Source organism: Amphiura filiformis, chromosome 9 (assembly GCF_039555335.1).
Source record: "Amphiura filiformis chromosome 9, Afil_fr2py, whole genome shotgun sequence".
NCBI lineage: Eukaryota > Metazoa > Echinodermata > Ophiuroidea > Amphilepidida > Amphiuridae > Amphiura > Amphiura filiformis.
The window spans coordinates 9,764,011-9,783,481 of NC_092636.1; the positions used below are offsets into that span (position 1 = coordinate 9,764,011).

At 34.8% G+C, this 19,471-nt stretch overlaps 1 protein-coding gene across 1 annotated transcript in view; it reads left to right on the plus strand.

The window, feature by feature from the left end:
- The window catches only part of LOC140160606 (kinase D-interacting substrate of 220 kDa B-like), a 193,419-nt gene that overhangs the window by 67,336 nt on the left and 106,612 nt on the right, over positions 1-19,471 (plus strand). Inside the window, 2 exon segments of the mRNA XM_072183850.1 lie at positions 10,898-10,995; positions 14,952-15,050. The gene's annotated coding sequence lies outside the window, so the exon portion shown is untranslated.

Sequence of the window (19,471 nt, forward strand, 5' to 3'; positions counted from 1 at the left end):
GTTAATTGTTTTGCTGGGTATATAATGTAAAAATTGATAATTGGTAATATAAGATTGTTGATGAGTTGGTGCATGAGTTGCCAGTCTGATGAAACCACTAGTGTAGTGGTGGAACGTCACTAAAATGTGAGTTAAAAATCTTCACTTTTCATAGGAATTGTTCAAAATGAATAAAATCCACAGTTGAAAATAACATTCTTAATGAACTTGTTCAAAGTATAAAAATGGTCATAAGACTGATTTATGTTCACTATTTTTCATCCTGTATGAAATTATGATTTTTTTTTTTTTTAATTATTTTATTTATTTATTTATTGATTTTTTTATTTATTTATTGATTTTTTGATTTTTGATTTATTTATTTATTTATTTATTTATTTATTTATTTATTTATTTATTTATTTATTTATTTATTTATTTATTTATTTATTTATTTATTTATTTATTTATTTATTTATTTAATATTTATTTCATTTCATTTCATTTCATTTCATTTATTTTTTTAAATTATTATTTCAATACATATGTAAAGCATTACCAGCTTTTATCATTATTGTAAAGCTGACAGGTAATTATTTAGACTGTTAGATATTTTAGTTTGGAAGATGTCAAGTTTAATAGCTTACAAGTTGCTGTTGGGCTATTTCAGTTGAAATCCATACACCCCCTGTGGAAGACTTTAACTTTAATCTCCCACACAGGGTATATGTAGATTTCAAATGGAGTCACCCATTCAGGTAACCCCATTTGAAATCCACACTCCTGTGAGGAAGATTAAGGTTATGTCTTCCACAAGGGGTATATAGATTTCAAATCGAACAGCCAACTTTAGGTACTTAGACTGGAATCATCCTCAGTAATAGACAGTTGTTTGAAAAAGCATTTTGATGAATAACTTAAACTAAGTGATTTACATGTATGAGGCACTTTTCTGATCATAAAAATTGATATACTTGATTTAAGCAAATTTTGAGCCAGAAATACAAAAAAATGATTTCCAATAGGTTAAAAACAATGAGGCACTCTAGCTTAGGCATGATTTTGTGTACAATACCAGTGTCACCTGATAAGCAACCTGTTTAATTTAAAAGGTTACACACCGTATAGCAGAGACAAGAAGAAGCCTATATTCCACTACGGATCAATAGCTTTTAGAAAATGACTCCAAGCATCTATCCAGCTCTACAAAAATCCCCATGTTTTGTAACCTATGTTTTTTTCTTAAGAGGGTAAAACTAGCGATGGGGTCATACAAATTTATATGAGCATAGTCCGTGACGACTAACAGCCAGGCAATGCAGGCAGCCAGGCAACCAACCGTCTTGTCTTTTGTGAATTATTTGCCTCCTCTCTCTCTAATCCTGCCCTGCGGTGATTGCCGCATTATTAGAGCCTCTCTTTGCTCTATTCCTCCACCTTGAATCCATCCATCAAGGCCCTGTATAACCCTGCCTTAGCCGCACTTGGTTAGTGTCTTGGAGATACCGCCATGGCCTTTACCGCTGTGTTGCGTCACAGAGGGACTACGCTTACATGGGTGAGTTTTCAAGCTATCTACCTACATATTGTGTACATTGTTCCATTGCTTTTACTGCAGAAAGGAAGGGCAGCCTTGGATGATATTATCTTTCCCAAATTTTGGTATGTCGTTATAACTTTGCCTTTCCGTATAGATTATGCCCTTGTGTGTGTATGATACGGTAGTTGCAAACGCTTGCATAGTGACACGGGATGCACAGCACTATACTGATAGACTGTGCATCAACACTAGGATTTTTCTGATAATTTTTTTCTTCTCGTCGTAAAACAGTAGGAAAGATTTTAACATTACTAAAAAATTACTATTTGTAAAATTGTTACCATGGTATTTTGTTAAGGTTTTATACTGTTGTGTGTAATGTTTCATTTGACATTTTGACCTAGTAAAAATAATGTGTCTGACGATGGTGACTGATGGAAAGAAGGAGTAGAGGAGCTCGTTTGGCGTATTGATTAAGTATGCACCTGAGGGGCTAAATTGATTGGCTACCAAGTGTTCAGTCCTATTATCCAACACTATCTCTACCGAGAATATCTTGTCTCGGAAATATTCCATATAGGGTGCTCTATGTGTTGTAATATCTTATTCATCGTAGTTTTTATTCTTGGCATTAGTACATATTGACGATTATTCACACACAGAAATACATATTGAGAATTATTCACCGACAGAAAGTGTATTAAGATTTGTGACAATGAATTTGTTACAAATACTAAATGATTCTGGTATATTTACATTGTGCTTATAAACAATGTAGTTTTTATTCTTGGCATAAAGTACATTCGATAATCTGCTAATAGACAATGAATTCAGATTTGTACCAATGAATCGGATACAAATGCTAGATGATTCAGATATGGTGCTAAGTATTTGTCACGTGTCATGTCAAAAGGAGACACTTTTGGGCAGGTAATCAATTTTGAGGTTTTTACATATCTTAAATATTGAGAAATTTTGCTGCACAACACCATTTTCCCCAATGAAATTGGACGTTCCTAAGCGAAGATATTGAGTTAGTAAGTTTTGGTATTATAAAATTGGAAATTGAGATATCAGCTTTTAAAAATATTATTGACAATGTTGAGAGTAGGAATTACCTTGAAAAATGTCTCAAAAAATACAAGATGCTAGTTATTATATTCCGGTCTGAAACTATCAGACAATATTTTTAACATTAATAAGATCACAAATTTGCAACAAACCCAAATTGTGAAAAAATCACCCCGGGCAGATTTTTGGCTATATCTCCATTTACGATCCTGCCCAAAAGTTTTGACATGACACGTCACATTTATTCTTGGCATACACTACATTTGACAATCTTCTCATTGAAAATGTATTCAGATTTGTGACAACGAATCTGGTACAAATCCTAGATGATTCTGATGTACATGGTGCTAGATATAATGCCGCATAAACGCCAATGTTATCGCTCTGTCTGGCTTTCAATACACATTGCATATGAGTAAATGGAGAAATCGTTGCCTTGTATCCATGCAAAAGGTGTAGCCCCAGGTTATATACGATAAAAATGTTGAACTTCCTTTTCTGTCCGGTTTATTTGATTAGTGAATTTATTATGATTTATATGTGTGGAATAAAATTGATTTATTTGTTTTAGGAGTTGAATAATATGTTATTGCACAGAAGGGGAAGAAGTTAGTGAGAAGATGTGACGGATTTTGTCTGGATATTACCATTATTTCTACAATATTGTAAAATGGATGCAACTTGATTCAAAGGACAATCTTAGTCAGTGGGTGGGGTTTAGCTTGTAAGTGCAAAATATCATTGGGCTCTGGGTGTCATCAATCAGGGAATAAAGACAACAGTGGCTGCGTCATCGCAGAACACACTGTATGGTCAAGGCGTGCGTTTGTAGTGCAATGTAGGCGTATGCAGAGTCGTAATATGTGTACATGAACACAGCATGTACAACTGAAGAATTTGTCCACAGTTGCATTTATTTTAGAATTAAGGGAGTTTTCATAGTGGTAACAATTTTTTGCTGGATAAAAATAGTTTTTAGTATAATAAAATAACTGACTAAGAATGAGAGTAAACAATTGTGACTATCCTCTATCATGTCAACAAGGAGAGGCAGATCCAATATTTTGAGTTATTAGATGCCGGCCGCTAGGATAATCCAGGTATTCCTGTCATTTATTCTAATCATTTCATTGAAATTGCCAATAAAGCCCCTGAAGTTGGCACGTTATGAATTGTAAAATCATTTTTGTGTCTTCCAAATTGAAAATGAAAAGTGATTTACCAAGCACTTAAGACATCAAAGTTGTGCCTTTGTAATGCAAGTTGATTTTCAATGCAGCTTTTCACTTGTACATCACTGTAATTGGTATTGCTATCTGCAGTAGATAGCACTTTAGTGGCTGACTGACACAAGGGAGAATGATTTCAATTGACTGTGTTGTTACAGGTGGTCCCTAAATCTCTGATTTGATGAGTTCAGGTGCACGCACTATGCACCACAAGAGCCTCATCCCAATGGCATAGTCCAATAACCTCAATTACATAATCATAGTGCAAAATTTGATCTCAAGTTGCAGAGTATGAGTTTTTGTACCCAAATCTTCAAAGGTCATTCAATGAATGTAGAAATGTATTGGGGTTTAAGAACTGTTCCCCTGATAGATGAGCATGTTGTGGATCCCAGTGACGTTTCTCATGCCAGACTGATAACACACAAGTGTGATACACTGTTAGACAAATTACTCTCATTTCCCAAATGCAGAGTTCAATATACACATTAAACAGTCATTGTCAAAACTTGACCTCAGGTTGTGGAGTGTGAATTTGTGTACCCAATACAGTCAAATGTCATGTTATGGATGTACAAGCATATTGGAGTTAGAGAACTGTGTCCTGATAGATGAGCATGTTTTAAATCCTAGTGATAACACATCATTTCACTAGTTTTTACTTAGGACATTTGGAATAGGTTGCTAGGGATAGCTGTACAATGCAAGACATTATAATTTTCATTTGAATTATATATTAGATTTGTCTTTTCACCCACAAATTAAGATATTCTGTTACTGTTGCTGCTGCGATTATATTTTATTCACTTGTGGCTTCCGTCACAAAATTAAGCACTAAAAGAAACAAATAAATTGTGCTTTTTAGCATCACACAAAACCATAAAAATTTATATGTCGTGAAATTTCCATTTGTACTGTAATGTACAGCATCATTGGATTCCACTGAGGCAGTGTATATTAGGAGAAAAAAAGGTGGGATTGGGTAGGGAACATGCCTGCCTATATGCATTGTTATTTCATTACGGCACCTGCTTAGGCATGACTGATAAACTAGGGGACCGTGATGGAAAAAGCGGCCGCCTGGCAGCGGTGTGAAAGTGGCTCGGAGATTCAAATTGTGACTTGTGACCCAGATTGCGGTTAAATTTGATATTGAAATTTTGTAGTGGCTACGATCTCTTAGGTCAGACTGTATTGGTGATGAGTGTTTATCTTAAAACTACTCTCAAATGTCTGGTTAGAGAGAAACAGGTTTATACTTCACCTGCAGAAAAAAGTCCTACACAAGTAGACGAAGTACATAGCACATTAAATGATTTGAAATTCCGGCGATATTCTTTTTAGAGTGAAACAGCATGTCTGCACTACACAGATAATGTAATGCAGTGCATGATTGATTCAGGTTATTTCCATGTGTTTGTAATTTCAAATTGACAATTTTAATGATGTAGAAAATTAGTATGATGTCTTCATCGACAAAAATGATAACTTGTTATACATTTTAATTTAACCATACATTGGAGATTCGTTTTCCTACATTCTGTGACCTTTTAAGATGTTAATGTAATGCTATTTTTGAACCAATGCCAAACTCATTTGCTTTCTCTCTCTATCGGTGTGATGGTATGCGATTAATATACCAGCTTACAGTCGATTAATTAATGACACACAAAATCAATAACATTAAATAGCCTATAATCATAAGTTAGCAAATCCTTCAGCGTGTACAAACCAGTGTCAGGTAATGCCGACAAGCGCGTGTCTAAATGAATTCCACTAATTAGATTGCGAAATTGAAAAGCATGTTTGAGACTGTAGTTTAGCTATGTGCAGTGTGTTCTCCCAGCTACCAAGCCGCAAGACCATGACATCATCATCATGATTTTATGTACATACGGTTTTGAATCATCACATAGAATCTAAATAGCACCTCGTTTCAAATCAATATTTTTTAATATCCTGGGTTAATTAAAATATTTGTTTTGTGATGGATAGTTAAATTGGAATAATCACACTTGTTGTTTTATTCAAAACTAAGTAATCAGAAATTGCTGTTCATCTTTTTAAAAAAGACAATCACTTATACTAGATATAAAAGATGATTTTTAAACTTCAAATGTTAAAAATACCATAAATTTTGCATGCATAATGTCAATACAGTCATTATTTATTAATTTATGCTTAATTCTGTCTTTCTCTACTTATTTATGGATTAATCGATTGATTAATTTACTTTAGTTTATAACACTCTCCTATTGGGCATTGTTATACATGTTTTAGCTTTTCATATCAAAACTGTTGGAGCAATACAACTCAAACTTTGGAAACATTGTTTTAATGGTTTGTCTCAATGTAAGATAGGAAACAGAACATGAAAAAAATTGGACCACGCCCCATTAATATTTGTGATGCGATCAAGCAAAATCAGTCGGAACTCGGAAATATTAAATTTTGAGTTTCTTATAGGATAGTAAAAGGCATTTGCAAAGCTGCATTTTGCAGAAAACTCCATTGAAATTGAACAACCAGTTCCAAAGATATGAGCAATTAAAGAGTTTCCAAAACAAAAAGGAAACAAAATGAAATATTTCCTTTGTATGGCTATATCTCAAAATCAATATTTCCGAGTTCCGACTGATTTTGCTTGATTGCATCACATTTAATTGTTTGTTTATTCAAGTTACTTATTTAATATTTTCAGCTTTTATTCTTTTGATTTATTTCTATATCATTTTGTGCATAATTAAATTGTTGATCCCCCCCCCCCCACTTTTTCCATCGTCATTTATAAACTGTATCTCGCATGCAGACTTGGTTCCACAATTGGACAATATAGTTCAGAATTACTTCTGGATGTTACGAGTCTAGAAATTTAATTTTGCCCAGTAAGGACTCTTAGGACAGGTTAAGGGTAGACGAGGTATTGTTGGTCGAAGCAACCTAAAAATCGATTTTCATTATCTAGATCAATATATTATTGAAAATTAACACCTTGATGCTTTGCAAAAGTTCATTCTACAAATCGTATACTTTGCAAACTTGCTTAATTTATTGTTGTTAATGAGTTATGTACGTTTTACAAAAGTGTTGTTGTTTCAGACCTCTTTACAACGTAACTCAAGAACCGCATCACCTATAAAAGTATATCTGTGATATTTTAATTCTTCTATACGCTCGCTATGAATTGAGCAATGCAGTTTTTGCCAAAGCTCACTACCATTCGTAAGATGCTGTGAACTACCAAATCACAACAGTTTAAAATAATTAATAACCTTAAGAGTGCTAAGGTTCCAATATTGCACAGCAGCGGAGAATATTTGTATTGCACACCATGCAGCCCGTTGAAACGCAATCTTTTTTTCACCATACTTGTTTCAAGACTTGCAGAAATAATTTGCATTCATATTGATTATGAATTTGTCGGCGTTGTGGCTAATTTATCGGTATTCCTTGAGCTCAAAGTTGGCGGTGTAAATCAATACTTTAGCTTTCTAACTGATTTTATTACTTAGGATGAAAGACATACTGCTGAATTTGGCATCAATGAATGCTTTTTCCCTGCTAGCAATACATATATTTGAATATTTAGTATAGTGTTATACCCTTGGATTTGGTGCCTGAATGCATGAATGTATTTTTATGAATGGTATAGTCTGAAAGTAGTCCTACTAACACAAAACATTTCTTTTGATGATTAATATTAGTATCAAGGATTTATGCCATTGATCTTGTCATAAAAATTTTTAAGGCCAAAAAGTTGTGCATAAGGTCCCCCCAAAGAAATGTGATTGGTGTATTACCTGTACTACTGCAAATATACGGCAGATCCTGAATATTTTAATTTATTTTGAGAGAGGAAAACAAAGGTAATATAAACTTAATATATTGTGGATAGTAAATGCTCTAAAATGGAACAAAAGTTGTGACTGTTTCAAGTTAAAATGAAGTTAAATATAATATTTAACCATCTCATGATACCCTGGGTGTATCATTTGATTTAGTAGTCTTACCCATAAATATCCCCATACCTACCCTAATATTTACGTTACACCAATCAAACTATTTTTAAGCGTGTGTTCAAAGGTTACAATATTAATGTCAGTTTGTCTTTAAATCAATAATTAAACTTAAATTTGAAAAACATCCTTCTTTTCAAGAAAAAAAATTCAAGCACACCTGAGATCATTCATTTGAAAAAACAACAGCAGAGGTTTTCATTTCAACTGTGGCAAAATATGTGGCCTCATTTTTCATTATGATTAGTACAAGCGAAGTGAAATCAATCAGTCAGGCACATCATAATATAACATTTGACCAATTGATCTTTCAATTCTATCTTGTCAATAAATTAATACTTTACATGCAGGCTTCAACATCAAAATTCCAAGTTTTGACATATTTTCTTTAAAATATCACGAGCTATCTCATAAACCACTGGACCAATACTGGGCTTGTTTGTACTCATTTCAATGCATTTTTCATGCTGATTTCAAACATGGGCATGCATATGTACAATTGTGACATTTTCGAATTTTGAAAGAAAATTTGGAACTTGTCGTCTGCACGACAGACACTCGTGTGGAGAGGCTTAACAAGTCGGAAATTCAAATTGTAATTTTTTTTCTGGGAAGAACTTTGTCCTCACTTGGGAAAATGATGTATCTACAAGCAAGCAAATCCTTGTTGTAACTCCAATAGCTGCTATATGTTAAATATATACAATACAATATATTATACTGTGCATATTGAACACCCAGCAGCTATTGGAGTTATGATGAGGTGTAGATGCAGATGCAACTTTTTTCAAAGAAGAGCAGAATTTTTACAAGATGGTTCTTGAACTACAAAATATAGTAACATGAAAATGATGAACTGCATCCTTTTTCAAAAGTGGGTAGCATTGTAAAGATACTCTTGCTTCATAAATAAAATCAAAATTTGTTAAAAAACTTCACAATTTAGTCACCAAATTCACTGAAAATTGATGTGCAAAAAGTGAGTCAATCAATATTACTAACATGATAATGAATGCTGACTTGTGATTTGTCATAATAATAGCATTGTCATCAAGTAGTATATAATAGAGCTTATACGCTATCTATTGTTGCATGCATAAAGCACTCATTCTCTTCACGTAGTATTCCGCATATTATAACCTATATAAGCCGAGTCTGTCTTACTGAGTTGCATATGTATTAGTGTTATACACCCGAGAAGGTGGGTGTCATTTTATTTTCGCTGAACACTAATATCTACACCACCGATCGCTTATAATAATTTGCTAACACAACCCGGTGTCAGATTCTGTAATAATGATATTTCATATAGTGAGGGAAAAAAAAAGATTATCCTTCCGATGGATTCTACCACATAGTAAAATTATTACAAATTAAAAATGTGATTTTTTTTTCTAGTTACAGGGTTATACTTATTAGCATGTACAAATATTATAGTTGAGAATAATTGATGTCTCATTGGTGGAATAGTAGAAATTATGAGTTGCAGTGTACACTGAGAGGATGAGTGGGGAACATATGGTTGCGACAGTGGCTCTTTGCACAGGGCATATCGTGATTCAGTGAAATTCTATAACAACATGTTACCATGTAGACAGGTCTCTAACACATGTTTTTTAGTGTCATCGAAAAACTGAGTGCTCTCAAGCGATAATATGTTGACATATCACCCGTACATGTAGTGCCATTTTAGCACTTCATAACTCGGCATTTTAAATTTGAAATGGAGTCGTTTAAGAGCTTGGTGCTGCCAAGTCGATTGCTAAGAAGTCACACAGACACACAACACACCCACGAAGTAGCAATTTCTCGTGGGAATGTGGGAAAAAATGGAGGCATAACTTGGCTGCCGTGCAGTTACACACCTAGATGATAAATTTATTTTAATGTCAATGCAATTTTTTTAATGTTTTGTTACGTGTTTAGAATACTACAGCTTGCTCATACATGTACATGTGTAATTGACTATACAAACCATCTGTGTTCATATTTGTTGTTTTATGGATGAGAGCAAAATACGCAGTGAGCCGATTACAATAGTAAATAAAGGGTTGGGATTGCTCATCAAGAAATCCTGACCTGTTGCAGAGTTTGACTTGATTGTACGGATTTATATATCGACTAACGATTGAATAATTGATCAACCTGGTTGGCAGTCAACATCTGTGCTCAGAGTGTTTGTAGTATCCATTTTGCGGTGGGTTAGTGTTGATGTTATTCTCACATTCTCTGCCACCATCTTGATGATGAACCAGTGTAAGCTAGAGTGAGTCAGGATTATTATTCTAGAGGACTATTCCTGGTGGGAGATAGAGAGATAGGCAGGGAGCAGCTAGTGATGCAGGTATCATCCACCATTATCTGTGTAGATGTGTTGTTGAAATCACCATGTCGTGTAGGATAGAATGGCCTACCACAGTGACTTATAATCAGCAAAAATGGACGACTTACTTACAAAAAGATATAGAGTTAGTAGAGAAGAAATCGCCTAAGACGCCAAGGAGTAAGACGCCGTGTGTGGATCATGAGCAAAATCTGGATGAGGTATATCTTCTATTCTCTGTACTGACTGAGGATGTGGTACTATTATTATGTTGTGGTGTTTAACAATGTTTAATGCCTGGACCATTTTGCCTTGATGAGCTATGTTGTGAATATGTATAACATGTACACCCTTCAGCGTGTGCAACCCCTGTCCCCCCCCCCACACACACACATACACAAGCGCCTACTTGGACTCGTCTTTCCTGCATTAATGCAGACAAACAGTCACATTACATCACACAGACACACACATGCATTACACATGGATCACTCATCTTAATTGCATCCGATGTTATTTGGTTGGTTGCACTAAAATGTGTTGCTGATGAACTGAATAAGTAATAAATGTTATGAAAATGTTCAGAAATTCAAAACATGAGAGTTTACTGGCTGGGTGATCGAGTAATGAAACTTGCAATTGAACCAATTGACACTCAATTTACCTTTTCAGGATATGATTTGTCACATGAAAATTTCAGTCATTAATTTTTGTTTTTTCCTTCTTTTTCTTGTTGTAGGGTGGTCAGACTGCCCTGATGTGTGCTGCCCAAGCAGGAAATTGGAGCTTGTCCAGGAATTATTACAGAGAGGGGCTGATGTCAAAGCTGTTGACGAGGTAAGTTGAAGCTGCTGAATTCGGAAACTTAAAGGTTGCCGAATTTTGAACCTTTTACATTGGTTCATCAGTTGATCCCAAAGGTTGCCGAATTTTGAACCTTATACCCTGGTTTATCAGTTGAACCTTTAACACTGGTATAAAAGCTACTCCCTTTGGATAGGCTCATTGCTTCACTAATTACTGTCAACCTCCTGTCATGATTAGCACCCCTTCTTCTGAACTAAACTGTTAAATGTCTGTTTCATATGATCTATTTTTGAAGTCAACTGGAGCGGACTAATTAGGTAATAACTGAACAGTATTGATAAGTGATACAGTACTGATTACAGGTCACTGTTAATGTCCTATCATTTACTCATTTAGACATTGTTCAATTGTCAGAGATTCATGGAAGTCCTTTTTGTCACTTTCTAAATCTTTAGTTTTTTACACGGATTCAATCTTTCTTTTCTCTTTGTTATTTCATGCTATTTTTCACTCTTTCTGTTTCTTTCTTTCTTTCTTTCTTTTATTCATTCTTTCTTTTCTTTCTTTCTTTCCTTTACTTGCTTTCTTTTACTTGCTTTCTGTTGCTTGCTTGCTTGCTTGTTTTTTCTTTCCCTTTTTGCATTTCTCTTTCTTTCTTTCTTTCTTTCTTTCTTTCTTTCTTTCTTTCTTTCTTTCTTTCTTTCTTTCTTTCTTTCTTCATTTCTTTCTTTCGTTCTTTCTTCATTTCTTTCTTTCTTTCTTCCTTCATTTCTTCCTTCATTTCTTTCTTCATTTCTTTCTTCATTTCTCCATTTCTCCATTTCTCCATTTCATCCATATGCACATCAAACAAATGCTTATTATTGTGTTTGGGGAAGGGGCTGGGCGAGACCAGCCAGTCAAGTATGGTACCAATAAAGAGTACCAGCATCATAAACATGTAGACAAGTACCAAATCCACACATTCCTACACCTCAGACATTGACGGGGTCCATCTCACCTGAAATGTGAAATAACGTAGGTTTGGCAGGGATTTTAAACTGCATTCCATTACCCATGTTACACATATACACAAGTTTACAACGCAATACAATATAGGCCTAAAATTGATTCTAAAGTGGCTCTTGTCCACCCATTTGGGCAGTCTCCAGTAACGGCCTAATGAATTCTGTCCAACACAATGGCTAATTGGCTTGTTGGATTCGTCTATAAGCTTTGAAACCTTAACAGTAACGATACTAAGCCATCGGTTTGACTGTCTGGCTGGTGTTAAAGAACATCCCTGACATCACACAAACCAAATATGTTTATATAAGTGAACGTGTCACATGCAGTTAATAAGATATTAATTACTATAATGATAAAGTGATTCATGCTGAAACCAGGTAGTAGTATCACCTGCACTTTTTCTCTCATTCACATATGATGCGATCAAGCAAATTAAATTGTTTGTCGCTGAAATTAATTACGCAAAAAATGATAAAAATAAGGGTTCAATTTCTTCTGCATTTTATTGTTTTCAACATCATGATAATTTTGATATATCAGGAAATGAAAGTACATTTTCAGTCCACATATATGCATATATTGTAGAATATTTGATGTGTAAAAATACCAGATAAATTAATGAAAAAATTGTTTTTTCTTCGATAATTGGCTCATTTTACGTGATTCCATAATTGACCTGGACATACTGTCAATACAGGAAAAAAATGCCAGTGGTTGACAGCTGGCAAATAAACTTAGCAGTTTGTGTCAAATACATGTGTTATGAAAACAAGACAACAAAATATTAACCCCATGAGAACTACATGCCGATTGGCCAAAATTAATATTGTGTCAAATTTTGAACCAATCAAGGAGGGTATTAATAAGATCATCTGCAAATGCAAGTTTGACCATAAATAGTTTAAAGCCTAGTCATAATTGGCAATTGAAATGAGCATTTCAAGTTATCAACCAATCATAAATGCTGTTAGATGACCAGTAGTTGCTAAACGATAGTCATACTGGATGGCAGATTATGTACAGATGCATGGTTTAAGTCACACGTAGATGCAGCAAAATCCAGACGTCAATTGAAGTAATATCTGTAGACCAAAAAAAACATAATAAATTTAATTTGTCAAAACCAACCTAAAAACTCCCTGTTTCGTCACCGAACATTGACTTTCTCAAAGCTGGTGCTGCTGTGATTATCCAACTGTGAGCTAGTTGCAGTCAGTTTGAGAGAGTCAGTTTAGATTAGGAGAAAGGAGCTGGGAGTTATGAATAGAGATGAGGGGCTCTGCAATCTTGGTCACCTTTATGATCCATTGCTTTAGACTGCATGCAACGAAGACTAACATTACTGTCAGCAGAAACCAAAACTGATGATACTGTAGTACCATACCGACGCTGAGTATTATATCGTCCCGCCTTCGAGTAAAGTCCCGCCCCAAGTTTTCTTTTAAGGCATTTTTTTTTTGGTTTTGGAGTGTCCCTGGACCTAGAGCTAAATGCTAGGATCATTCATGGTTGACTTATTATTTAAAAATTTATTATTCACCTAAAAACGGGGTGGGACTATACTCGAGTCAGTACGGTAATAACTGTTATACAATTTGTGTGGATGTTCAATGTGGCCAGATACCCATGGTCATGCCATAATATCAAGATAATGTAAGATTAAGGCTTGTGTATAAGCAGAGTGCATTTGCAAAATTGAGAAATATAATCACATGGCTTATAGAGGAATCCAAATCCACGCATTCCTACACCTGACTAGCAGCCTTTAGTTGGATAGCCATCGGCTACAATGCACCCAAAATGTGAAATGATTCGTCCTTGGCGGGAATTTTAAACTGCATTCCATCACCCGTTTTACACCTTCCGCGAAAACACAGGTAGACAAAAGAATGATTCAAGTTTACAAGCTTCTACATGGTCTATTCGCTGTTGAAGTTACATAATAATCGGATTAACTACACGCGGTATCTATGCATTGATGTACTTGTGAACAAAAGGAATATGTATGAATAGATGCGACGGGATTACCTCGGAATTATCTCCATTATTTAGCTATTATTCTGTTAACCCTCCTCGTCCTTGCATCTTGTCTAGGTGTTAGACGGCTTTTATTTGCACAATTGAACGCTCAAAACACCAGGTTGGTGCTAGCGGCTACCCAAAGATGTCCGACCAAATCCTGACCATGACTTGGCTCGTTGGATTCGTCTAGATATGTGATTGAGTTTTTCATTCTTTTTTGCTTGTATGGAAATGATTGGAAACATGTGACCAGTGGAGCTCGCCATATCAAATATCATTAAAAAATATTGTCAATGCAATCAAAAATAAAAATGTTTTTGTGCAATAAAAACATTTTCAGTTTTGCATGATATGAATTGCACTAATTATGCAGAAAATCACATCAAATTTTAACTTGAATGTTCCGAGATAGGTACTGTTTCATTTTAGTTTCTCTTAGTTGTACCTCGACATTGATTTTACAGATATCTAACTCACTTTGCTTAGTGGCATCACATATGCATGTGCATGTGTCAAATACATAGAACAACTGCACTATGATCGATAGGCCTGTGGTACTGTAATTTTCAACCACAGGAAAAAAAAGAGCTTATCGTGACGATATCATTGAACATCTGCAGTTAGAGTCTTTCCCCTAAATGACTCGTAATGCTGCTAGTTAGAATGCATCACTGGCATTGATTCTCTTGTTTAATGGCGTCAATTGATTTGCATGCATTTGGAACATATGGATGTTTGTTGCATCATTAACAATGATGCAAAATGTGTTGCTCTGCCAGAAAGCCGATACCTCAATCGAGGAGATCCTTGTTTACGTAGGGACGATTTTCTTGTTGCTATTTTACTTTGATATCCAAATACCACGATATGATCCAAATTGCACCAGCTAAGATTCCTCCTGGATGTTCCATTCCATTAATTGTGAATTTAATACTTGATATTTTTATTTTTTGCAGGACAAATGGACGCCACTGGTATTTGCTGCGAAGGAAGGCCATGTGGATATAGTCAAGTCATTATTGGACAAAGGTGGAGAAATAGACCACACAGATGTGGTAAGTAGTAACATGCAAAGTCATCATCATATTGGCCATATCATGACTAGTATTATAGTCTATGGTTACAATTCAACCTCTTTTATCCAGCCTTGATGGGACCAAGTATTGGCCGGTTTAAAGTGAAATATGTGTACCATGCATAGAATGTCTGAAGTGATAAAATTTGGTTTTTGCTAAGCCAGAGTGGCTGAAGACGAAACTCCCATCTTTGTGATATCTTCAATTTTGGTGAAAAATATTGTACCATTAATTTAAATAACAACTGTTTTTAATGTCAAGGCTAAACAATACTTTATGACATTTATTTAGTCATGAATCGTGTTTAATTCGGACAAAATATTGACATTTGAGTTGATTTGAGTCAATTATATCCATTGTTGTGTGACCAGTTTAAATTTGCCTCAAACATAACACGTTTTGTTTCATTTCTTGATTAACATTTTAAAATCAATTATAAGTCAAATCCTGTGTATGACGTGCAGACAGTGTTTTGCCCAAATAATGCCCAATTGACCTGTGAATAAGTTAATAAATTTGTGAAAAAAGATTGGTACATTTGAAACTGGAGGCAAATAGCAGTATGCTTTGACTATATTTATAAATATGTATTTAATAAATACGCACATGACCACAACGCTGCCATAACAGCTTGTAGACAAGAAGTATGGATTAGCATAGAAGTGACCTTCAACACAGTGGGTGGCATTTAAATTTGATGATATCTAAAGAGTTCCTATCCTTTTCTGTATAGTGGCCAGTGGCATGGGGATTTGATCACACTTGTTGGTCTTGGTATGCCGTGCCCATGGGTCATGTGCATATTTATAAATACATATTCATTAATATAGCTGAAGTTAGCTGAATAGTATTGTACTTCTATAGGCCTATATAATTCACAGTTGTTAAAACCAAACAAGTAAAACTAAAAACCCAGTTAAATAGTTTGTAAGGACACATATTATTGCGTCACTATTAAGCCAATGATGTTGAAATCAAATGCTCAAAATAAGGCATAAAAAATATGCTTTTGCCGTAAGTCATCCGACCCTTTTAAAAATATCTTTTTTTACAAGTTCAGGAATGCAAACATGTTTTTCAATTTCTAGAAGATTCACTGTCTTTTCTCACTTTTCAGGATTTAAAACAATGATTTTTTCTATCCCAATGATTTATTTCTATCCCAATTGTGATTTATCAAACTTGTAATATTTTTTAAAAAGATTTGTTTGACATTTATTGCTAAATATCATGTTTTCAGTAATTTTGGCTCTATTTTTTCGTAGCTGTACCAATACCAGTGTCACTAGTTTTAAATTCAGTCAGAACAGTTAAAAAGGGCTAATATTCAGTCTGTTACTACAAACATGCCATATTTTTAAGCTTCAAAGGATTCATTGTACTTCTAAACGGTTGAAACAGCGACACATGTTAATTGGTACCATCCATCAAAGAGGCTAGATTTTGTTCATTGAATTCAATCAAATTTGACATATATTCAATTTGTTTACATTACTCGGCTTTGATAAATCATCCCCAAATGGCTCGGAAAACGGAAGCCATTTTCATCGTGAGCCAGCTCTCTATCTCTCTCATTTCAATATGTTTAAAAAAAAAAAAAAAGTAGAAGAAAAAAGGGCTTAAAGCGCAGTTGATGTCTCCAGTCTTGGCTCACTTATTCAGCGGATCAGAAAGAGTTTCCTTGACTTGCAGCAAATTTCCTCTCGGTTTTCGCCTTGTTTATTTGCTTGGGATATGTGAGACGTGTCATATAGCGATCACCATCTCCATGAAAGGACATTGAATGTAGTTTAGCCTTAAAGATCCACAGGCAAACGGTACTGTGATATGCAGAATCCCATCTTTTGGGAAATGTTGTAGATCTTACTTTGAGATTTATATCTAATCGTACTCATAGGCAATTGAACAAATAGACTGTCAGTCGATAAAAATGTTCATGGTCTGTTTTTCGCATAAACGAGTGGACTTTAGGGCTAAAGTCTGATTCACATGTACATGGATTATGTGATTTTTTTGCGAAGGTCTTATCAGGCTATGTTGGCCTAATTGATTTATGCTTAACATACTGTGTTCGAAAACTGATCTCGACTGCTCAGTGCCAGAAGTGGATAAGTGTAATAGCTGCCCTGTGAATATTTGGCAATTAATACAGTATATTGTACTCATAATACACATGGTAGCTAACACGTGGCAGCTATTGCTTAAAACCCACTTCTGGCACGGCGCAGTCGATTGATTGTAGGGTATGCATCGCTGTTTTCACAAATTCAGCATTCCGGTTGATGTCGCTTACCAAACCAAACCGCGAGCCAATCAGAAATGTTTAGCACATACAAACTGTTGCTAACAAACCCAGTCTGATAAAGGAAAATTGTTAGCATTGAGATAGGGTAAACAGTACGACAGCAACTTCGTGACCTCTTTTGTTCGACAGAAAATTTATACGGGTTGGTGAACACGGGTTACGTAACACAATGTTGACATTTTAGCCGGCAAACGCTTTTTATCAAAATAGCTCCAGAAATGGAAGACACGGGTCGTATATTGCTCCATTCATGTACCCTGACCACAGATAAGACATCAAACATTTGTGTAATGCAACAAATAACGTGTAAAAGTTGAATTAAATGGAAAAAAAGAAGCTTGAACATGTCCAAAGTAGCTCGGAAAATGAGAAAAATTGCATGTCACGAACACAAAAATGTTCATATCATCAAGCAAGAAAAAGCGCCAGAATCAAAAATGGGTGTCATGTTATAGAATAACTTAAGTTAGCTTGCCTGAAAATTTCGTGAATTTTGGTTGGGGTATATTCGTAGTCGTATATTGAACATGTTGAAATGTTTATCTTTGTGCGTGACTACTGTCACGCCATATATTGTAATGACCGATGTTTTTCCTGCAAAGAAACTTTCATTGTCAATTGTCCATTGTTGGTTATTTAACTTGAAAATAATACTCCCAACGCTCAAACAATTTTAAAAGTCAGCATAAAGGTTTGTGTTACATTATTTGGACGGTGTTAATTCATTCCAGAAATAGAATGCACGAGTGAGCCACTGATTGGGAATAACATTGCTATTATTGTCACCGAATTAATCATATCTCAGGTATGGCTTAGTGGTAAATACATGTATTTGGAAGTTCGATCTTGGTTCGAACCCCGCAAGCATCTCTCTTTGATTTTTGATTTGATTTTAACTCATATTTTTAAATCCTAGTTTTCATATTTTTATTAAAGCCATAATATACGATTTCGGGCAAATTTGAAGTTTTGTTATTCCAAAAATTACAACAATATTTATAATATTAGTAAATAACTGTCAGGAAGGTTTTCACGTTACATTTGAAGCAGAAGTAGCGAGATAAAAATATGTTGCCGATAGGGGAGGGGTCTAGTCCAATTAAAAAATCGTGAAAATCTGTGTTGACGTTCCTTTATTTGATAGGCCTATATACATGATATATATTCTTGAACTTTTAAAAATTACTTAAGTTTGACATGCTTTATTTGATTATTTCATATTGAAAGCTACTGAACTTAAATGCATTTTTAAAAAAAGATATGAACTCGAATGTAGGATTAGGCTTAAACATGAACAAGAAATAAATCATGAAAAAAGTGGGCCTTCAAGGTGACATTCATTAGGCCTAGGCCTATATTATTAAAGACAAAAGGGAGAGGAAAAAAGAAAAGAAAAACGAACTGAAAAATTCCACATCATCGATAAGATAACATAGGAATCGAACTCTCAACCTTCCGCACTGCAGACCTTCGCTCTGTCCACTAAGCCATCGCAACTTGTTCGGGCGAAGTGTATTCTTTTGCTATCTTATTTCTCGCTCAACATGTTCAAGGATCTCACTCAACAACAATCTGTTCAAAACTGCTTGTACTTCAGTTAAATGAGATGATACTACCTTCTTTGACGACTACAATATTTTGTTACACAATAGAGTATTTTGCATTTATAAAATATATAACAATAGACGTTTTTAATTGCTATATTAATCAATATAGCATGTATAATAGACAGCGCCGGCTGGGATCCATTTCGTGAAGCATCGTGACACTTGCAACGTGCGCTTACCGTCACGAGGACTCAAAGAACGAACTTTTCAACCTACGACTAGGTTGTTCCACCGCTCATTTTCGCTGAAATTTTAATACAAGCTGTGATTAATTAATGTTTATCACAACAGAAAAGCATTAGACCGGCGTTTCCTCAAAGCTGTAGATATAACCATTTTAGTGATCGTGACATGCATTTTCTCTCATTTTTTAGGCTACTTCGAGCAAAAAAAGTATTCATTTTTTCCACAATAATTCAACTTTTACACGTTATTCTTTTTGCCTTATACTCATGTTTCATATCTTATCTATGGGCTCAATATGGAAA